General features: G+C 40.2%; 1 protein-coding gene across 1 annotated transcript in view; it reads right to left on the bottom strand.

Moving 5' to 3' along the window:
* The window catches only part of LOC113065099 (uncharacterized), a 90,251-nt gene that overhangs the window by 26,848 nt on the left and 38,753 nt on the right, over positions 1-24,650 (bottom strand). The gene's annotated exons all lie outside the window — the stretch shown is intronic.

A 24,650-nucleotide genomic window follows, 5' to 3' on the forward strand; every position in this document is an offset into this window, starting at 1 on the left:
ATGAACTCTATAAAAACGCATGAGAGGAACCGACAGTCAAACCAGTCTTTGGAGGACTGCTTGCGTATAAGCCTGACAGCTGTCAAGCCGGATTTCAAAAAGATGGTGTAGGAGGGGAAATGTAACTTCTCCCATTAAGCAAACGTAGGTATTTTAGTCTGAGATTTTCTCGGTTTTACTTCATTTGTGTTTATTGGTTGGATCACAGGCTACTTTAATTGTATGTAAATAGTAACATTTCTAATAACTGAGGCCTGTCGCTTTTATTTGTCATTAGAACTATTTGCTGATGTGCAAGGCTTGCAATTACCATGTTCTTCTCTGTTATGTTGATGGATGTTATTGAGACACCGCAATTGTGCGCAAATCCCAGGCAAGGAAAATGTAGACATTTGTGAAAAAATGAGCACGTGAAACAATAAACGATGTTCAATGAGAGCAACGCTTTTATCATTATTCTTGACTGAAGGCAGGCTATGGCACAAGCTACTTTTCAGAAGGCTTTTTTTTTCGATAGATTTAAAAATAATTAAATATGGAATGGACCCGAATAATCGAATATTCGTACGGTGGGTTGGTATTCAATTAGAAAATTTGACATTCGAATATTCGTTTTTTTTTTTTTTTTTTTTCACACCTGGGATTCCACGAGAAACCCCCCCCCCCCTGTGTTTTGTTGCTTTGGCCTTGTGGAAAATAGAATAATAGAAACAAAATGTCTTAGCATTTTTACCCGTTATCTATCTAAATTAATCTCGTTTTTAATTTAACTTAATTTTGTTTTGTCTTCATTTAAATTTGTTTTTTCTTTATTTAATTTTCGTTTATCTTTATTTAAATTTCGTTTTTTCTTTATTTAAATTTCATTTTTTTATTTAAATTTATTTTTTTCTTTATTTAAATTAATTTTTTCTTTATTTAAATCTGCCCTTATTGTGCCAATTTGTTAGTCAGAAAAATATTAGACTACCTTAAAAGTATTGCTTAATTTAACATACATGTGTGTGTGCGTTTTATATCACTAGAACATTGTCCGTTCTTGGAGCATAAGCCATCCCCGCGTGAGGTGCGCCGCTTCCCGCTCGCGCTATTCTGACTGTAGTTTACTAAAAGTTTATTAATTCTGAATGTGTCGTGTCTCGCGTGTCCATCTATATTGCACCAAATGCGACACTGCACTCCCTTGTGAAGTCGACTGGATGAACGGTTCTTGAAATAATAAAAATGCAAATGGACATACAGACACATTCCTGCCTTTATTAAAGAGAAATAATATGTTCAGCCCCTCTCTCCGAAACTTAGAATAGTCGATATTCATTACTACCGAAGCTTCGAAGCTCAAAAAATGGTATACGGACCAGCCCTAAACTTTTTCCTCTTACAAGGCTATTCCTGAATTCATTATTATTCTGGGGGCCGGATGGAAATCTCTGGCGGGCCGCCAGTTGACGTTGCATGTCATAGACTGTCAAAAAACAAGAAACCATGAAACCATGTGGAGTATGTTTACATGCAAAGAGTAAACAGGGTCTTACCAGAAGAAGCCATGCCACAAGCTAAAGACAAATAACAAGATAAAAATAAAAATGTAATTAATTGTAAAAGTGAGTGAATCAGAGAGTTTAAAGAGAAGACTAGGGGCAGCTTAACCTACACGTGGTTAGCTAAGTTTGAGTCAGACCATCTGACTCAATCAAGTATTTTGCCTCTCAAAATAAATTGACCCATCTTTTGAATTGATATCGCATCAATCGTTTATAAATAATAAATGTTGCATCATTACAATACAATCATCAACAATAACTTTAGCAGATTATTTAACATACCTCAATTCGTATTGCTTCAAAAAGGTCTGCTGCTATCATACATATAGATATGGTCTGCTGTTCTGATATATGACTAGGCTCATATACTAATATACAGACTTTTACAACTACAAATCACACTGCCACAGGTGTTCAGTCGTTTTGATTCAAAAATACCTTCATATATTCCTGTTGCAAAACTCACTTGTGCACTTGTATATGCAGATGTAAGAGCATTGCTGGGCCTGGGGCTTTGGTGCAAATTAAGACATTTTATTGGTCAATGCACGACCATTTTACAACGCCAGCCATCACAACTTGCCAAGAGAAAGACAATTGTGTTCTATAATATGAATCAGTTATTTGTAAAATATTCCAATTCCAAAATTAAATCCTATTCCTTCAAGCCATTTCTGCTGCAGTGGTACCTGTACTCACTCACATCATTAACACATCCCTCCACACTGGTGTTTTTCCCTCATCATTTAGACAGGTCATATAATTCCACTACTTAAGAAACCCACCCTCAACCCATCTCTTTTAGAGAACTACAGACCAGTTTCCCTTCTTCCTTTCACTGCAAAAACACTTGAACGAGCTGTGTTCAACCAAGTTTCTGTCTTTCTCACACAGAACAACTTTGTTGACAGCAACCAGTCTGGCTTCAGAAGTGGACATTCAACTGAGACTGCCTTGCTCTCAGTTGTAGAAGCCCTAAGACTGGCAAGAGCGGAATTAAAATATTCAGTACTTATCTTGCTTGATCATTCCACTGCTTTTGACACGGTTAACCACCAGATCCTCCTGTCAACCCTACTGGTAAAGGGCATCTCAGGAACCGCACTCCAGTGGTTTGAGTCTTACCTATCCTTCAAAGTATCTTGGAGAGGTGAGGTGTCCAAGTCACAACATCTAACTACTGGGGTGCCTCAGGGCTCAGTTCTTGGACCACTTAATAACAATAATTCCTTACATTTATATAGCGCTTTTCTAGACACTCAAAGCGCTTACATAGTCAGGGGGTATCTCCTCAACCACCACCAGTGTGCAGCATCCACCTGGATGATGCGACGGCAGCCATATTGCGCCAGAGCGCCCACCACACACCAGCTTACTGGTGGAGAGAAGACAGAGTGATGAAGCCAATCAGCGGATATGGAGATTGTTAGGAGGCCATGATGGTCAGAGGCCAATGGGCGAATTTAGCCAGGATGCCGAGGTCACACCTCTCCTCTTTTCAAAAGACATCCTGGGATTTTAATGACCACAGAGAGTCAGGACCTCGGTTTAACGTCTCATCCGAAGGTCGGTGCTTGTTGACAGTATAGTGTCCCCATCACTACACTGGGGCACTAGGACCCACACAGACCACGGGGTGAGCACCCCCTGCTGGCCTCACTAGCACCTCTTCCAGCAGCAACCTAGTTTTCTCAGGAGGTCTCCCATCCAGGTACTGACCAGGCTCAGCGCTGCTTAGCTTCAGTGGGAAACCGGTCTTGGGCTACAGGGTGATATGACTTCTCTTCTCTGTCTACATAGCAGTGGTATTAAAAGCCACGTTTCTGAATGACAGAACCTAATGATTCCATGCTGATAACACCACTCTACCTTTCATTCCATCATGATGATCCGACGGTAGCTACTCGCATCTCAGCTTGTATAACAGAAATTTCTTACTGGATGAAGGGACCATCAACTTCAACTCAACCTTGCCAAGATAGAACTGCTTATGGTTCCAGCATACCCATTGTTTCATCACAATTTCACCATCAAGTTGGGCACATCAACCTTAAGGCCGGCGACACACTGGATACATGGCGTAAGCGTCTCAGCTGCGTAGCGTGTCCATTTTTAATTCGGCTCCCATGTTAACAGGTTAAAGCTTGCAGACTGCTTGGTGAGATGCGCGTCTCAGAGCCGTGCGGAAAACGTGTGCATGCTAGAAATAGAACCAATGCCTATTTTTCCCGCTCGTGTTGGAAGCATTTCCAGGAAAAATAGAATAGGAAAATATGTTTATATGTCATTTTGTACACAAATGCATATTAATTCATGACATTTTGATGTTTGAAAGTCTATAGGTTGACATAAATTCAGATATAAATGTAATTAAATAAATAAATAATTATCGATTTTCAAATATTGCACCTGCCAAACATAGTCTTTTTTGCCATCAATACTGTTGACGGTGTCATTAATCAATATGCTTTATATTTATGCTCAACATGAAGTATAGATATTGTTGTCTTGAAGACAAGAGCCTGGTCTGTCGGCGGCCTCCCTCCATGACACCTACAGCAGCATCAGCGTGCCAGTGCCGTGTCAGGCACGGTTCTGGTGTGTAAAGACACAGAAAACGCGAAGCAGCCGCCACACTCACGCCACGCAGCCAGTGTGTCACCGGCCTAACTACTTCAAAAACAGTCAGAAACCTTGGAGTTATGATTGATGATCAGCTAACTTTCTCATTCACATTGCTAAAACTGTCCGGTCCTTCAGATTCGCTTTATTCAACATTAAGAAGACCAGGCTCTTTCTTTCGGAACATGCTACACAACTCCTTGTTCAAGCTCTTGTTCTGTCCAGGCTGGACTATAGCAATACTCTCTTGGCAGGTCTTCCAGCCAGTTCAATCAAACCTTTACAATTAATCCAGAACACTGCAGAAAGATTACTTTTTAATGAGCCGAAGAGAATACTCATCACACCTCTGTTTATCAGTTTATACTGGCTACCAATAACTGCTCGTGTAACCCCTCACACCCGGGTCCTCACACTCGCTCCGAGCGGGGCTCGAAACCGGGTCACCGGCATGGGAGGCGGACGCACTAACAAGGAGGCTAAATGGCTACAGCCACTAGCATCTGTTGCTAGTGCGTCTCTTGAGATCGGGGAGTGAGGTTTACCTGCACAGGACTACTCGCTGGCCTCCGTTACACTCACCCCCCCTAAACCTCACTCCCACCCGGGTCACGGCACCAATGTAACCCCTCTCACCCGGGTCCTCTCTGACGCTCCTCGCACTCGCTCCAAGCGGGGCTCGAACCCGGGTCTCCGGCATGGGAGGCGGATGCACTAACAAGGAGGCTATATGGCTACAGCCACTAGCGTCTGTCGCTAGTGCGTCTCTTGAGTTCGGGGAGTGAGGTTTTACCTGCACAGCACTACTCGCTGGCCTCCGTTACACTCACCCCCCAAACCTCACTCCCGTCCGGGTCACGGCACCAATGTAACCCCTCACACCCGGGTCCTCTCTGACGCTCCTCGCACTCGCTCTGAGCGGGGCTCGAAACCGGGTCTCCGGCATGGGAGGCGGACGCACTAACAAGGAGGCTAAATGGCTACAGCCACTAGCATCTGTTGCTAGTGCGTCTCTTGAGATCGGGGAGTGAGGTTTACCTGCACAGCACTACTCGCTGGCCTCCGTTACACTCGCATAAAATTCAAGGCATTGAAGTTTGCCTACAAAACCAACACTGGGTCTGCACCCATTTACCTAAATTTGTTAGTTCAGACATATGTGCCTTCTAGAAGCTTGCATTCTGCAAGTGAACGTCGCTTTATTGTGCCATCACCAAAAAAGAAGAAAGTCACTTTCATGGACTTTTAAATTTAATGTCCCCTCCTGGTAGAATGACCCCAACTCAATCCGAGCAGCTGAGTCCTAAGCCATCTTCAAGAATATTCCATCTTTATTTGACTCTCTAACTTAAGCATTCACTGTTCTAATTCAATTCTTATATATACAGTATTGTTCAAAATAATAGCAGTACAATGTGACTAACCAGAATAATCAAGGTTTTTCGTATATTTTTTTATTGCTACGGGGCAAACGAGTTACCAGTAGGTTCAGTAGATTCTCAGAAAACAAATGAGACCCAGCATTCATGATATGCACGCTCTTAAGGCTGTGCAATTGGGCAATTAGTTGAATTAGTTGAAAGGGGTGTGTTCAAAAAAATAGCAGTGTGGCATTCAATCACTGAGGTCATCAATTTTGTGAAGAAACAGGTGTGAATCAGGTGGCCCCTATTTAAGGATGAAGCCAACACTTGTTGAACATGCATTTGAAAGCTGAGGAAAATGGGTCGTTCAAGACATTGTTCAGAAGAACATCGTACTTTGATTAAAAAGTTGATTAGAAAGGGGAAAACCTATAAAGAGGTGCAAAAAATGATAGGCTGTTCAGCTAAAATGATCTCCAATGCCTTAAAATGGAGAGCAAAACCAGAGAGACGTGGAAGAAAACGGAAGACAACCATCAAAATGGATAGAAGAATAACCAGAATGGCAAAGGCTCAGCCAATGATCACCTCCAGGATGATCAAAGACAGTCTGGAGTTACCTGTAAGTACTGTGACAGTTAGAAGACGTCTGTGTGAAGCTAATCTATTTTCAAGAACCCCCCGCAAAGTCCCTCTGTTAAAAAAAAGGCATGTGCAGAAGAGGTTACAATTTGCCAAAGAACACATCAACTGGCCTAAAGAGAAATGGAGGAACATTTTGTGGACTGATGAGAGTAAAATTGTTCTTTTTGGGTCCAAGGGCCACAGGGAGTTTGTGAGACGACCCCCAAACCCTGAATTCAAGCCACAGTACACAGTGAAGACAGTGAAGCATGGAGGTGCAAGCATCATGATATGGGCATGTTTCTCCTACTATGGTGTTGGGCCTATTTATCGCATACCAGGGATCATGGATCAGTTTGCATATGTTAAAATACTTGAAGAGGTCATGTTGCCCTATGCTGAAGAGGACATGCCCTTGAAATGGTTGTTTCAACAAGACAATGACCCAAAACACACTAGTAAATGGGCAAAGTCTTGGTTCCAAACCAACAAAATTAATGTTATGGAGTGGCCAGCCCAATCTCCAGACCTTAATCCAATTGAGAACTTGTGGGGTGATATCAAAAATGCTGTTTCTGAAGCAAAACCAAGAAATGTGAATGAATTGTGGAATGTTGTTAAAGAATCATGGAGTGGAATAACAGCTGAGAGGTGCCACAAGTTGGTTGACTCCATGCCACACAGATGTCAAGCAGTTTTAAAAAACTGTGGTCATACAACTAAATATTAGTTTAGTGATTCACAGGATTGCTAAATCCCAGAAAAAAAAATGTTTGTACAAAATAGTTTTGAGTTTGTACAGTCAAAGGTAGACACTGCTATTTTTTTGAACACACCCCTTTCAACTAATTGCCCAATTGCACAGCCTTAAGAGCGTGCATATCATGAATGCTGGGTCTCATTTGTTTTCTGACAATCTACTGAACCTACTGGTAACTTGTTTGCCACGTAGCAATAAAAAATATACTAAAAACCTTGATTATGCTGGTTAGTCACATTGTACTGCTATTATTTTGAACAATACTGTATATATATATATATATATATATATATATATATATATATATATATATATATATATTAGGGGTGTAACGATACGCGTATTCGTATTGAACCGTTCGGTACGACGCTTTCGGTTCGGTACGCGGTACGCATTATGTATACCGAACGGTTCGTTGGAGTAATTAATTATATTTGAAAAAAAAAAAAAAAAGAGAGAGAGAGAAATATAATGATATGCGTTCAACAAGGTAGCCCAATAACCCAAACAACGTAACAGGCAACGCCCCTGACACTCCCGAAGAAGAAAAAAACACCATCTTATATGTTTATGTTAGGCTACTCAGCAGGCGCTCGCTCACTCAGTACGCGCTGAAGGCTCGTTGCAAAATAGCCAATGCGTTTAACAGACTAGAAATGAGAAGATCCTCCAATAACCAACAGGTCTGGTGTTTGGGTGCACTTTGGATTCCCTTTAAGCTATAATGGTGATGGCAAGAGAGTGGTGGATAAAAAAACAATGGTATGTCGCATCTGCAACATGACAGGGTACACCAGCGGGAATAAAAAAAAAAAAAAAAAAAAAAAAAACCAGCGGGAATATCTGGGATATATGCGTCAGTACTATCTGGGAAAAGACGAAAAAAAGGAGAAACATGCACGCAGCAAACTATCCCTGCAGCATTTAGAAACTATAGCTTACAGGGAATCCAACCCAAACACCAGACCTGTTGGTTATTTTAGGATCTTATATTTCTGGTCTGTTAAAGGCATTCGACATTTTGCAACGAGCCTTCAGCGCGTGCTGAGTGAGCGAGCGCCTTAGGGGCCGTTCACATATCGTGCCTAAAAACGCATGGAAAACGCTAAGCGCGTCTTTCTCCTCCTTTCCAAAGCGCTTGGGCAGAAGCGCTCATGAGGCGTCTGTCTTTGCTAAGCAACAATGACATGCTCTCTCCATGAGACGCGGAAATTTCAGCGAAGGATAAATGGATTTGCAGCTCTAAAAATCGCTTGCAGTAGCTCTGCTACTAAATTTATTTCAAAATTGCAATCCATATACAACTATGATCAGCTGATCCTTCATCTTGGCTGAGCTCTCAACGTTGTTACGGGAAAGGATGAAGCTGATTGGTTAGTTCTTGTCACATGACCCGCGGTGCGCTTGCGGCATTCTGAAAAGTTGAGATGTTTTTACATTTTGCTGTATCTAAAACGTATTGAACCGAACCGAACCGAACCGAACCGTGACATCAGTGTATCGTATCGAACCGAACCGTGAATTTTGTGAACCGTTACACCCCTAATATATATATATATATATATATATATATATATATATATATACGTGCTAGGAAACACTTGTATGTTTACTGTGTTGAGACGTGCCACGAATGGTCTCATACTCGATCTTATACATTGCAAGTTTTGTTCGCTTGCTTAGACCTTTGTTGTGATAAACATCAGTGCGTTCAGCTGAATTCAAATTCTGTTTTATTGGATATAAAAAAGATAAGTATATTGCAGCAGCCCTCCAGTTCAGCCCTCCTCGTGTGAAGACCGAAGAGTGTAAAGACCATCGCGTCTACCGTGCAACTCCATCGGGCAGTGACACCGACAGGGAATATAAGTATTGTTTTGATTAATCTCTTTCTCCTTCTCCTTGTTTCATTTCTGTTTCAGTTGTTTTTCTGTATATAATCAATTCTTACTATGTGTTTCCAGATCCCTACTATCACTACCACTCGCAAACCACACATCACACAATGTAGGCAGCACAATCTTAACAACCTGCGCACTTTGCCTATATCTGCTAATGCACTAATTTCTTTTTCTATTGGTCTCTGGAATTGCCATTCTGCTGTAAACAAAGCTGATTTTCATTACTTCTATTATTAGTCATTCAAAGCTTAATCTCATGGCCCTAACAGAGACCTGGATCAAACCAGAGGACACTGCTACACCTGCAGCACTCTACAATAATTTCTCATTTTCCCACTCCCTCGTTTGACTGGAAGAGGTGGAGGTACTGGTCTGCTCATCTCTAATGATTGAAAATGTAATCCTTTACCATATTTGGGTATCAACAGTTCCTTTGAATCTCATTCAGTTACTGTTACCTACCCTTTTAAAATACATTTTTTAGTTGTCTATCGACCCCCAGGACCACTGGGTAACTTTTTGGATAAATTAGATGTGTTGCTCTCAACCTTTTCTGAGGATGGTACTCCCCTAGTTATGCTTGGAGATTTCAACATTCATATAGATAAACCTCTGTTTGCCGATTTCCAAACTCTGCTTGCCTCTTTTGATCTCAACCGAGTGTCAACTACTGCTAATCACAAATCAGGCAACCAACTGGACCTTATTTATACGCTACACTGCTCTACTGATCATGTTCTGGTTACTCCACTGCTCACGTCGGATCACTTCCTCCTCACTTTAACCTCAATATGGTCCCTGACACATCACCCCTCCACATGTCATCTTTCGACGTAACCTACGCACACTTTCACCCTCCCAACTATCTACAATGGTTTCATCTTAACTTCCTTCCCCTAAACTGTTAGCTTCTTTTGATGCTAACTATGCTGTTGATACTTTCTGCTCCACTCTTACATCTTGTTTAGACACTGTTTGCCCTTTATCTTCCAGGCCAGCCCGTCACACCCCTTCTACCCCTTTGCTATCTGATGTTCTACACAAACACAGTTCTAAGCTTAGAGCTGCTGAAAGGGTGTGGTGCAAATCCAAAAATACTACTAACCTTAATGTGTATAAGTCACTCCCACCTTCCTTCTATGCCAATGTCTCCACTGCTAAAATGACATGCTACCATAACAAAATTAATAATTCGTCTAACTCTTGCATGCTTTTTTAAAACATTTTCCTCACTTATTTGTCCTTCTCCTCCCCCTCCTAATTCATCTCGAATAGCTGATGATTTTGCCACGTTTTTCATTAATAAAATTAAACACATCAGTGCACAATTTCCCACACCACAATCAGTCAAGCTCAAATTCACCAGCAAACATATACTCATTTACATCCTTCTCTTCATACTCTGAGGCAGAAGTCTCAAAACTCATCCTTTCTAATCACCCTACTACTTGCCCGCTTGATCCTATTCCATCTCATCTCTTTCAAGCCATTTCTTCTGCAGTTGTACCTGCACTCACTCACATCATCAACACTTCCCTCCACACTGGTGTTTTACCCTCATCATTTAGACAGGCACGTATAACTCCACTACTTAAGAAACCCACCCTCAACCCATCTCTTTTAGAGAACTACAGACCAGTTTCCCTTCATCCTTTCGTTGCAAAAACACTTGAACGAGCTGTGTTCAACCAAGTCTCTACATTTCTCACACACAACAACCTCCTTGCCAGCAACCAATCTGGCTTCAGAAGTGGACATTCTACTGAGACTGCCTTGATCTCAGTTGTTGAAGCTCTAAGACTGGCAAGAGCGGAATCCAAATCTTCAGTAATTATTGGGACGAGTGGGGCGGGGCCGAGGGACGTGTGAACGAGGAGCGAGGCCGGTGGAGTGATTGGAGATGAGCTACACCTGCGACCCACCACCGGTCTCGAGTCCCACGTAGGAGATGGAAGGATATAAAACTGGAGCGACGACAGTGAAGGACGAGAGAGGACCAGGCCTGGGCTTTATTTTATGTTTTGGCTTTTATTTGTGTACGTCAGTCGTCCGTGAGGGGCTGATGCACTGTTTTGTGTTTATTTTGAATTATTAAAGTTTCATTTTGATTGTCCGCTGGTTCCCGTCTCCTTCTTCCCGATGATTATGGAGTTTTTATTATTACAGTGATGCTGAAACCCGGGAAAAGGAGGGACGCGCTGCTGAAGATCCCTCGCCGCTGTGGTGAATCCGCGGTGCCATCGAGCATGCGAGGAGGGTGCCGCCATGGACGCTTGAGGCGGTGGGCTGGAGTGAGTTGCCGGGGACGGGCGAGCTCGCTGCCGACCGCCCACGATATGGAGGGGCGGCTGCCGTCCGTGAGGGAGCGGAGGAGTCGGCGCCGTTCGCCAGAGATTCAGAGCCTGCTGCCGTCCGCCCGAACGGGGAGGAGCAGAGAACGGGGGACTCCTGCCGGCTTCCCAAAACCGGAGGAGCCATCGCCGTCCACCGGGCGGCAGAGGAGTGTCGTGCTCTCCGCAGAGGGCCGTCCAGTGCCACCGCCAGGCACCGCGGAGGAGATCACCCAGTTGGTGAAGGGCCGAGCAGCAGTGCGTCTGGGAACTGGAATTTTTCCTCTCTCCCCTCTCTCGTCTCTGTCGCTCCTCCTTCCATCTCCTTTTCTCTCGCCTCGTCTGTCCTACCCCCAGGTTCCCGCATGTCCCCGTGAGCGGTCCCCCCCAGAGGGAGGGGGTGGGGGGAGCAAAGCGCAGTCTCGGGAGTACCCCCGGCCTGCGAGGGGCGATGGGGGTATGTGACGAGTGGGGCGGGGCCGAGGGACGTGGGAACGAGGAGCGAGGCCGGTGGAGTGATTGGAGATGAGCTACACCTGCGACCCACCACCGGTCTCGAGTCCCACGTAGGAGATGGAAGGATATAAAACTGGAGCGACGACAGTGAAGGATGAGAGAGGACCAGGCCTGGGCTTTATTTTATGTTTTGGCTCTTATTTGTGCGCATCAGTCGTCCGTGAGGGGCTGATGCGCTGTTTTGTGTTTATTTTGAGTTATTAAAGTTTCATTTTGATTGTCTGCCGGTTCCCGCCTCCTTCTTTCCGATGATTATGGAGTTTTTATTATTACACTTATCTTGCTTGATCTTTCCGCTGCTTTTGACATGGTTAACCATCCTGTCCGATCCTGCAGATTTGCTTTATTCAACATCAAGAAGATCAAGCCCTTTCTTTCAGAACATGCTACACAACTCCTTGTTCAAGCTTTTGTTCTGTTCAGGCTGGAATTATTGCAATGCCCTCTTGGCAGGTCTTCTAGCCAATTCTATCAAACCTTTACAATTAATCCAGAACACGGCAGCAAGATACATTTTTTTATTAATAATAAAAATAATACATGTATGATAAATGTTCCCTCCTGGTGGAATGACCTCCCCAACTCAACCTGAGCAGCTGAGTCCTTAGCCATCTTTAAGAATCGGATTAAAACCCATCTCTTCCATCTTTATTTGACCCTCGAACTGTAACACTCACTATTCTAAATCTATTTTTTTTTTAATCTAACTACCTTTCTAATCTTTTTGTATTCTATTTTCTTTTCATTTATTATGCAATTGTGTATGCAAATGGTATGTTTTTTGTGTGTGTAAAGACCTCTAACTCTAGCTTGCTCTATTCTTTTTTTATTCTATCTGTTTTCTTTTTATCTATAATATTATTTAAAAGCCCATGCTACGTGTACTGTGTTAATATAACTGAGACTTGTTATAGCACTTATATATCATTGCTCTTTTTGTTGTTTTTGATTGCTACCAATGTCCTCATTTGTAAGTCGCTTTGGATAAAAGCGTCTGCTAAATGATTAATATATATATACACGTATATTATACATTAAATGTAATGTGTATATATATATATATATATATATATATATATATATATATATATATAATCTAACTACCTTTCTATTTTTTTCTACTCTTATCAATTTTCTTTTCATTTATTATAAATAAGACCTCTAACACTTGCTTGCTCTATTCTTTTTCTATTAAATCTGTTTTCTTTTTATTTATTATATTATTTAAAAAGCCCTTGCTACGTGTTCTCCGTTTAAGCTAACTGGACTTATTATAGCATTTATATATCATTGCTCTTTTGTTGTTTTTGATTTGCTTCCATTGTTCTCACTTGTAAGCCACTTTGGATAAAAGTGTATGCTAAATTTCTAAAATGTAATGCAAAGTAAATGTAATGTAAAACACTGCAAACTATTTTCACTTAAAGCGGGCATGCTATTGCGTGACAGGGCCAGTTGCGTTTCCACTGTCACTTTCGGGGCTTGAACGCTTCCTCGGGGCCAATGGCCAGGGTTTTTTGGCCCGACGAAAACCTTGGGCCAAAGCGGGCCAGCTGGGGCTGGAGGAGGGGTTATGAACAAAGGCGCAGTTTCTCTGAGCCTGGAGAGCGTCAGCGCTGCAGATTATTTCAGAGAGATAACAGCTTTAACACCGGTATTAAAGACTTTTTAAAATAAATTGAGATCAAAACTCACTCTTAGTCAGCAGCGAGTGATTGAAATAACTTGATCCAATGTGGATTATAATCACTAAACAAGGCAGAAATATTAATAAGCGATGTAAAAGACATAAAACATAATGGATAAACAAAAGGATAAACATAATGTTACCATAGTAAACATGATAAATGCAACCACTTGGAGAAATCAGACGTCAGCTTTTTATTCTCTATCACAATTGTGTATTTATTTAGCAACATATTTATCTGTCGTCTTGTCTCGAGAGTTTAGCTCCACGTAGCATAGCCTATAATCAAATATTATAATGATTTTTGTTCGGGAGCTTTTATAAAAATATAGAGTCTGCGCTGCGGATCATTTCTATAACACCAGCATTAAACACTTTCGAGCTCAAAACTCACTTTCAGTCAGCAGGAGTGATTGCAATAACTTGATCAGATGTGAATTACAATCACCATACAAGGCAGAAATATTTATAAACCACGCAAAAGACTATGAACGCTGGGCATTAACATTACCACAGTAAACATGGTAAATATGACCATTTGAGGAAATCAGATGTCAGCTTCTTATTCTCTACCACAATCGTTTAATTATTTAGTAACTTATATTATCTGTCATAAGTATCGTCTCGAGAGTTTAGCTCCACGTAGCCATTCATAAAAATATAATGTTTTATGTTCGGGAGCTTTTATAAAAATAGAGATATTATCATTCATTCTAAATGTGACTTATAGGCCACTGTGGCTACAAATAAACAGAAACAGACTCAGCTGAATAATCAGGCTATTTTCATAAGCGTTAGAAAATAAATAAATAAAATAGAAATAATTTTATTTCTGTTGATTAATTTTGAGTCCTGATAAATTAATTAATTATGATCAATCTATCACTTATTCTACTTTAGTAAAACATAGATGCTTTTGAATTTGAATATTTACCAAAGCATGCAAACAAACGGCCGCTTTAATCATGTTCGTGTGTGATCCCGCATGTTCCAGTGACTTATTTTTTTGTTTTCTGATAACTTCATTTTGGCGGTGAAATGATGAGGTTGCGTGACGTTGTTCCTGAGAGGCGTATAAAGGGCATGTTTTAGTGACGCACAGCGGAGCCTGTCTCGTTTTAAGCCCTGGCTCACACTGGCCCGACAGTGGAAATGCGGCTATTGTTTAACCACTAGACGGCCTTATTGATGTTTAATATATACATTCATTTAGCTCTACTCTAGTTGCTCAAAACAGTATTGCTAGTCATAACTGCTTATTTTTTAGGTTTTGCTTTTTAACGTACATTTAGACATTATCAAACACTCGCAATCAAATGATGCATTAAAAAGGTTCATTACTGACAAGCAAATTAGGAATTTAACCCAATGAAGAAGTTTAAATTCTTTTAACAAAACATAATAATAATTAAAAACAACAGAGTTATATTGCAACTCTGGTACAGCGATACGCAGTAAGATATACATATAAAAGATGTTGCATTACTTGTCAACCAGAGAATACCTGAATGACAAGATGAATCTAGTGTCTTAAAACCTATAAAAGCAAAGGATATTCAGTGAAAATACTTTGCAGTGTTTTACAAATAACTGATACATATCATAGAACACAAATTTCTTTCTTGGCAAGTCGTGATAGCTGGCGTTGTTAATTGTTCGGGCATCGACCAATAAAATGTCTTAATTTGCACCAAAGCCCCGCCCCCGGCTCTGCTCTCTCACATCTGCATATACAAGTGCACAAGTGAGTTTTGCTAAAGGAATACTGGGAGCAGCAAAAGTCAGAGCACTAAGATGTGAACTTGTCCTGCCAGATCTGAGAGGTTGTAAGTGCTGTCTTGACGTTGTGCAGTGAAACTGAAGTTAAGTGCAAAAGAAAAAATGTTGTAAACATTTATGTATGTCATTTTCTTTGTGTGAATGTCATTTTACACATTTGTAAATTATTAATCTACAACATCCAATTCAAAACACGGTTGTTTTGATCATTGTCTGTGTGTGCAAATTGAAAGATTCAGCTTTTCACATTAGAGCTGTGAGTGTAAATTTCAACATACAAATATTAATATGACAAGTTCCTTTTGTCCTGACACTCGTAAAGAAAAACTTCCATATCTTCCTTAATTTGGAATCGAAACATGAAAGGCTCTTTGGGCAGTTGTCTATCATCATTCATTTCTGCCTGATCAAGTTGAGGAAGGGCTTTTTCCTGGTCTTTCTTGTTTGATTTCATACACAGCTCTTCCACACAGTTTTTTTTTTTTCCATTTTCATTAACTTTTGTTTGCGGCAATTGAGAAACTTGTGTATTAAATAAATTCAATGCACAAAGACTGAAGTAATTTAAGTCTTTGGTTCTTTTAATTGTGAGGATTTTGGCTCACATTTAACAAAAACCCACCAATTCAGAATCTCAAAAAATGTGAATATGGCGACATGCCAATCAACTAATCAACTGCAACTAAAACACCTGCAAAGGTTTCCTGAGGCTTTAAAATGGTCTCTCAGTTTGAATCACTTGGCTACACAATCATGGGGAAGACTGCTGATCTGACAGTTGTCCAGATGACAATCATTGACACCCTTCACAAGGAGGGTAAGCCACAAACATTCATTGTCGAAGAAGCTGGCTGTTCACAGAGTGCTGTATCCAAGCATGTTAAAGGGGGGGTGAAATGCTAGTTTTCACTCAATATCCTGTTAATCTTGAGTACCTATAGAGTAGTACTGCATCCTTCATAACTCCAAAAAGTAGGGCTGCATGTTTTCAAGTTTTTCATTAACCGTTAACCGAGGCCCTTAGCGGTTAATAATCGGTTAACCATAGTGTGCGCCAGGGTTTCCGTTGTCCGGTAATTTCCAGACATTGGCCAAAAAAAAAAAAAATGTCCGACAAAATTTAATCTCTCCGGTCAAATTGTCCTATTAAAACTACCTAATAATCCCGTCCACTAACACAATCTGTATTTGAGAATAAGCCTAAAATGTATAAAGCAAATATACACCGACCTTTGGCTATGTTATAAAGGAACAGGCTCTAGTAATGGTTATGTAACTTTCCGTGTTTAGGCGAAGGTAACAAGCAGGCTCCGCGGCCGCCTCGCTAAGGCTATGACTATGATATGTTTGACAGGTACAATATTTGAAAATCGATGATTATTTTTTTTAATTACATTTATATCTGAATTTATGTCAACCTATAGACTTTCAACTATCAAAATGTCATGAATTAATATGTATTTGTGTACAAAATGACATATAAACATATTTTCCTATTATATTTTGCCTGGAAACGCTTCCAACAAGGCTTCATTTCTATTTCTAGCATGCACGCGTCGAGCCGCGCCTGAGCCGCGCGTCTCACGCAGGCAGTCGGCAAGCTCTAACCTGTTAACATGGGAGCCGAATTAAAAACAGACACGCCACGCAGCTGAGATGCTTTCGCTCATCGCCACGCATCCAGTGAGTCCTGACCGGCCTAATGATGCCCGGGTGTTGGCTGTTGAGATTACAACAACGAGGTTGTACTTGAAGTATATCTAAGCACTGTATTGCAATACTTGCATTTTGCCCCGTCACTCTCAATTTTAAAGTGCTCCAACGCTGTACTTTTTTTTTGCCCGCTTCATATTAGAAAAATTGCTTCTTCTTGTGGAAATTACAAATGTCTGGGAGCACTCTGGCGGTCTCTGGTGGTGCAAAAATGTATTACAACTAAATTCAATGCACGCCATTGACGTCACTTAACCGAGCAAAATGTTTCACTCGGTTACGCAATTTTTAACGGTTAATCGGTTAACCGGTTAACCATGGACACCCCTACCAAAAAGTATTTAGTTTTATTATATTCATAAGAGAAAGATAGTCTGTACCGATTTTTCCCGGAAAAACACGAGCGCCTGGAGGCGTGACCTGTGGGCGGAGCTAAAGAATCACGAGCGTCAGTTGCGTTGACAGCGTTTGGAAGCTGTGACAGCTGTGAAGGCTGAAACTGAACGAGAGCAGCAGCAGCAAGGACTCGCTCTGAGCGGGGCTCGAACCCTGGTCTCCGATGGGAGGCGGACGCACTAACAAGGAGGCAGAGATATTTTAAGCAGTTTTACTCACCGCCTGTGGTTACAGCACACAATCGTGACCCTTTTTCGTTGGGATTGCATCATCTTTAAGAAATAAACGATACGCAAATCCGTCGTCAAACTGGGCTTTGTTTGTAAAACAAGCATTTTAGAAATGCAGGGAACAAACACAAACACTTGCACAACTCCATTCATGCTCTGTAAAAATAAACTCCATCCACTGGTCCCTTAATGCTGTTTTTTCTTTGGTAATCTGTGCAGGGTTGTCTTGCCCTAGCAACCAAAAACACACTCCTTTTGTGACATTTCGCGATGCTCTCGCTCTGATCAGTGATCGTCTGTGCACAGCCTCTCTCTGCTCTACTTTGTCCATGTTTAGCATGGGAATCCAACTCTTTAACAGTGTAAAAAACTCAGTATGCATGAAATAGCATTTCACCCCCCCCCCCCCCCCCCTTTAACAGAAAGTTGAGTGAAAGGAAAAGTGTGGAAGAAAAAGATGCACAACAAACTGAGAGAACTGCAGCCTTATGAGGATTGTCAAGCTTAATAAATTCAAGAATTTGATTAAACTCCACAAGAATAGACTGACGCTGGGGTCAAGGCATTCAGAAGTGTCAAGGAATTTGGCTACAGTTGTCATTTTCTTCTTGTTAAGCCACTCCTAAACCACAGACAACTTCAGAGGCGTTGGGGTAATGGTCTGCTTGTATTGGTGCATTGTGTTTTTTTGAAAACCAAAGTCACTGCACCCGTTAACCAAGAAATCTTGGAGCACTTCATGCTTCCTTATGCTGACCAGCTTAACAAGAGACCAAACAATGCAGATGAGCTGAAGACCACTGTCAAAGAATCCTGGGCATCCATACCACCTCAGCAGTGCCACAAAATGATCACCTCCATGCCCCGCCGAATTGAGGCAGTAATTAAAGCAAAAGGAGCCCCTACCAAGTATTGGGTACATGTACAGTAAATTAATATGCTTTCCAGAAGGCCAACTATTTCCTAAAAACGTTTATTATTTTTTCTAATAGCATTACATTCAATTGATCTAACACTGTAGGGATGACAAGCGAATAGATGCATATTATAAGTATGTGTGTACATATATATATTTATTTTATTTGATATATAAAATAAAACACTGCTCCCAGTGAATATGATTGCAGAAAAGATCTGCTCATTAAGGTTTGTTAATGAGCGGTGCTGAAAGCTTCCCTGAGGAGGAGAGAGGAAATTCCTGCCTGATCATTTTCTATAATCAACTTTCAATCAATCTTTTTCAATCAACAGTTGTCTCCGCGGTGTCAAGTCAAGTTACCTTTATTTATATAGCGTTTTAAACAAAATACATTGCGTCAAAGCAACTGAACAACATTCTTTAGGAAAACAGTGTGTCAATAATGCAAAATGATAGTTAAAGGCAGTTCATCATTGAATTCAGTGATGTCATCTCCATGTTCAGTTTAAATAGTGTCTGTGCATTTATTTGCAATCAAGTCAAAGATATCGCTGTAGATGAAGTGACTCCAACTAAGCAAGCCAGAGGCGACAGCGGCAAGGAACGAAACTCCATCAGTGAAAGAATGGAGAAAAAAAACCTTGGGAGAAACCAGGCTCAGTTGGGGGGGCAGTTCTCCTCTGACCAGACGAAACCAGTAGTTCAATTCCAGGCTGCAGCAAAGTCAGATTGTGCAGAAGAATCTTCTGTTTCCTGTGGTCTTGCCCTGGTGGTCCTCTGAGACAAGGTCTTTACAGGGGGTCTGTATCTGGGGCTCTAGTTGTCCTGGTCTCTGCTGTCTTTCAGGGCTGTAGAGGTCCTTTCTAGGTGCTAATCCACCATCTGGTCTGGATACGTATTGGATCCGAGTGACTGCAGTGACCCTCTGATCTGGATATAGACTGGATCTGGTGGCTACGGTGACCTCGGAATAAGAGAGAAACAGACTAATATTAGTGTAGATGTCATTCTTCTAATGATGTAACAAGTACATCGGGTGTTATGGGAAGTGTTCCCGGTTCCGGTTTACCTAATTAATGCAGCCTAAAAATCCTTTAACAGATTTGGATATTAAAAGCATATTAGTATTTTATGTGTAAGCCAGGTTAAAGAGATGGGTCTTTAATCTAGATTTAAACTGCACGAGTGTGTCTGCCTCCCGAACAATGTTAGGTAGGTTATTCCAGAGTTTAGGCGCCAAATAGGAAAAGGATCTGCCACCTGCAGTTGATTTTGATATTCTAGGTATCAAATTGTTTTGAGAACTTAGCGGACGTAAAGGATTATAATGTAAAAGAAGCTCATTCAAATAATGAGGTGCTAAACCATTCAGGGCTTTATTAGTAATAAGCAATATTTTAAAATCTATACAATGTTTGATAGGGAGCCAGTGCAGTGTTTACAGGACCTGGCTAATATGGTCATACTTCCTGGTTCTAGTAAGAACTCTTGCTGCTGTATTTTGGACTAGCTGTAGTTTGTTTACTAAGCGTGCAGAACAACCACCCAATAAAGCATTACAATAATCTAACCTTGAGATCATAAATGCATGGATTAACATTTCTGCATTTGACATTGAGAGCATAGGCCGTAATTTAGATATATTTTTGAGATGGAAAAATGCAGTTTTACAAATGCTAGAAACGTGGCTTTCTAAGGAAAGATTTCAATCAAATAGCACACCTAGGTTCCTAACAGATGACAAAGAATTGAAAGAACAACCATCAAGTCTTAGACAGTGTTCTAGGTTATTACATGGAGAGTTTTTAGGTCCTATAATTAACACCTCTGTTTTTTTAGAATTTAGCAGTAAGAAATTACTCGTCATCCAGTTTTTTATAATCGACTATGCATTCCATTAGTTTTTTCAAATTGGTGTGTTTCACCGGGCCGTGAAGAAATATAGAGCTGAGTATCATCAGCATAACAGTGAAAGCTAACACCATGTTTCCTGATGATATCTCCCAATGGTAACATATAAAGTGTGAAGAGTAGCGGCCCTAATACTGAGCCTTGAGGTACTTGTGATCGATATGATACATCTTCATTCACTGCTATGAACTGATGGCGATCATATAAGTACGATTTAAACCATGCTAATGCACTTCCATTAATGCCAACAAAGTGTTCAAGTCTATGCAAAAGAATGTTGTGGTCAGTTGTGTCAAACACAGCACTAAGATCCAATAAAACTAACAGACTAATAGAGAGATACAACCACGATCAGATGATAAGAGCAGATCATTTGTAACTCTAAGGAGAGCAGTCTCAGTATTATGATACTGTCTAAATCCTGACTGAAAATCCTCACATATACCATTATTCTCTAAGAAGGAATATAATTGTGAGGATACCACCTTTTCTAATATCTTGGAGAGAAAAGGGAGATTCGAGATTGGACTATAATTAACTAGTTCTTTGGGGTAAAGTTGTGGTTTTTTGATGAGAGACTTAATAACAGCCAGTTTGAATGTTTTGAGGACATATCCTAATGACAATGAGGAATTAATAATAGTCAGAAGAGGATCTATGACTTCTGGAAGCACCTCTTTTAGGAGCTTAGATGGTATAGGGTCTAACATACATGTTGTTGGTTTAGCATCTACTTTAGATGATTTAACAAGTTTCTTTAAATTCTTCCTCTCCTATAGTAGAGAATGAGTGGAACTGTTCCTCAGGGGGTCTATAGTACACTGTCTGATGTGATACTGTAGCTGACGGCTGAATGGTTGCAATTTTATCTCTAATAGTATCGATTTTAGAAGTAAAGTAGTTCATAAAGTCATTACTGCTGTGATGTTGGGTAATGTCAACAACTGTTGAGGCTTTATTTTTTGTTAATTCAGCCACTGTATTGAATAAATACCTGGGGTTATGTTTGTTTTCTTCTAAAAGAGAAGAAAAGTAATCGGATCTAGCAGTTTTTTATGTTTTTCTGTAGGATAGGTTACTTTCCCGCCAAGCAATATGAAATACCTCTAGTTTTGTTTTCCTCCAGCTGCGCTCCATTTTTCGGCCTGCTCTCTTTAGGGTGCGAGTATGCTCATGTGCCATTTTTATATGAAGAATAAATGCAACATCAAATGCTATATTAATCCAACTCTAGTAGACTGTGACGTGTTGCATTGATTGAACACCACCAACAAATTAATCTCACAGTTGTTCATAACACCACAAAATTATTTAGAGCAATTAAGGTTTCTGGTACCACAAGGTACAACACCAAAGTTAAAAGCAATATGATTAATGCCACACTCTAAAGAAAGGAAAGGTTTTTCTGGAGATTCATCATGATTTCTATTAGCAGACATTTATAAATATAACCATAATTGTAGTTAAATAAAATAAACAAATAAAGATGGTCACGTACCGAGCCTCGTCTGGAGTCTGCTCTCTAAACAGAGCCCTGTAGATTACTGAAGCTGACATTCCCTCAATAATCATTCCCTCAATAATCCCTCAATAATCAACCGTAAACTTTCTGCTTACTTCCCATACAAGGGCTTTTATAATCACATATAAAGTATATGGTGTTTAGTCATGGTCTTGGACAAAAGGCCAAGTTCAGCAAACAAAGATTCACAACAACACATGTAAACAGATTTTAAACATTTATTGTTGTCAGGAGCATTTAATTTGTGCTGTGAGTTAATTATCTGGTTACTGACTGCAACTTTATACAAAATAGAAATAGACAGATGAGAAAAGCACAGAACAAGTCTTGCAGAAAGTATGAATATCACATTATTTCATTGTTCCTGACACTAGAACTATGTGATTAGGACAAATACAGTCTCTCATGCATATTTAGGTATTATGTTCATTTATTTATATATATAACACACACTGGTGTGTAAAATTTCAGCACATATACAGTATTGTTCAAAATAATAGCAGTACAATGTGACTAACCAGAATAATCAAGGTTTTTCGTATATTTTTTTATTGCTACGTGGCAAACAAGTTACCAGTAGGTTCAGTAGATTCTCAGAAAACAAATGAGACCCAGCATTCATGATATGCACGCTATTAAGGCTGTGCAATTGGGCAATTAGTTGAATTAGTTGAAAGGGGTGTGTTCAAAAAAATAGCAGTGTGGCATTCAATCACTGAGGTCATCAATTTTGTGAAGAAACAGGTGTGAATCAGGTGGCCCCTATTTAAGGATGAAGCCAACACTTGTTGAACATGCATTTGAAAGCTGAGGAAAATGGGTCGTTCAAGACATTGTTCAGAAGAACAGCGTACTTTGATTAAAAAGTTGATTAGAGAGGGGAAAACCTATAAAGAGGTGCAAAAAATGATTGGCTGTTCAGCTAAAATGATCTCCAATGCCTTAAAATGGAGAGCAAAACCAGAGACGTGGAAGAAAACGGAAGACAACCATCAAAATGGATAGAAGAATAACCAGAATGGCAAAGGCTCAGCCAATGATCACCTCCAGGATGATCAAAGACAGTCTGGAGTTACCTGTAAGTACTGTGACAGTTAGAAGACGTCTGTGTGAAGCTAATCTATTTTCAAGAATCCCCCGCAAAGTCCCTCTGTTAAAAAAAAGGCATGTGCAGAAGAGGTTACAATTTGCCAAAGAACACATCAACTGGCCTAAAGAGAAATGGAGGAACATTTTGTGGACTGATGAGAGTAAAATTGTTCTTTTTGGGTCCAAGGGCCACAGGCAGTTTGTGAGACGACCCCCAAACTCTGAATTCAAGCCACAGTACACAGTGAAGACAGTGAAGCATGGAGGTGCAAGCATCATGATATGGGCATGTTTCTCCTACTATGGTGTTGGGCCTATTTATCGCATACCAGGGATCATGGATCAGTTTGCATATGTTAAAATACTTGAAGAGGTCATGTTGCCCTATGCTGAAGAGGACATGCCCTTGAAATGGTTGTTTCAACAAGACAATGACCCAAAACACACTAGTAAACGGGCAAAGTCTTGGTTCCAAACCAACAAAATTAATGTTATGGAGTGGCCAGCCCAATCTCCAGACCTTAATCCAATTGAGAACTTGTGGGGTGATATCAAAAATGCTGTTTCTGAAGCAAAACCAAGAAATGTGAATGAATTGTGGAATGTTGTTAAAGAATCATGGAGTGGAATAACAGCTGAGAGGTGCCACAAGTTGGTTGACTCCATGCCACCCAGATGTCAAGCAGTTTTAAAAAACTGTGGTCATACAACTAAATATTAGTTTAGTGATTCACAGGATTGCTAAATCCCAGAAAAAAAAATGTTTGTACAAAATAGTTTTGAGTTTGTACAGTCAAAGGTAGACACTGCTATTTTTTTGAACACACCCCTTTCAACTAATTGCCCAATTGCACAGCCTTAAGAGCGTGCATATCATGAATGCTGGGTCTTGTTTGTTTTCTGACAATCTACTGAACCTACTGGTAACTTGTTTGCCACGTAGCAATAAAAAATATACTAAAAACCTTGATTATTCTGGTTAGTCACATTGTACTGCTATTATTTTGAACAATACTGTACATAAGCTTTATACTTAAACATGGAGTGAGATGTGTTTATATACTTTATATACTGTACAGACTTCATATTTTCATGCAATTTATCCGTGTTTGGCTTGAGTCTTGAGATCCTGTTCAAAATCCAGAAAGTGAAGATTTGTATCTTGAAATGGTTTCAGGTTGCTTCTGTTTCTTCCATCAACAAGAAGCTTTAAAAATCTTTAATAGTCCTTAAAAGTGAATTCAGATTTAACATTCAGCCAAAAACATATTTGTTCTTATTGACATAATTATTGTAGTCACTATTAAGAGCTATGACTGTAAGAGCTGTTCAAATATTCCTTAACATTTTTAAAAATAGCACACACAGATAATATAATCTGAATTTAGGCCCATAATATGTGGAGCCATTCAGGTGTAATCAAAGACTCACCTATGACCACAATGATCAGAAGAGCGTTGATTCCAGCAGAGATGAGGATAATCTGCCATTGTGTCTGATTCTGATTAATATACTTCACCACTGTATGATTCTTGTTCTCTAGATTTAGAGTTAGTTCTGTGCAATCATTGAAATGGTTTAACATTAATATTGAATATTTTGTGTCTATAAAATTATTTAGTGTTTAATTTCAGTGAATGGTCACTTACCAGCGATGTACAGTCTGGTGCCGTTGTTGTATTTTGGAGGTGGACTTGAGGTCACACAGTAATAAAGTCCTAAATCATCAAGAGTGACATTATT

Source organism: Carassius auratus, chromosome 47 (genome assembly GCF_003368295.1).
Source record: "Carassius auratus strain Wakin chromosome 47, ASM336829v1, whole genome shotgun sequence".
Taxonomy (NCBI): domain Eukaryota; kingdom Metazoa; phylum Chordata; class Actinopteri; order Cypriniformes; family Cyprinidae; genus Carassius; species Carassius auratus.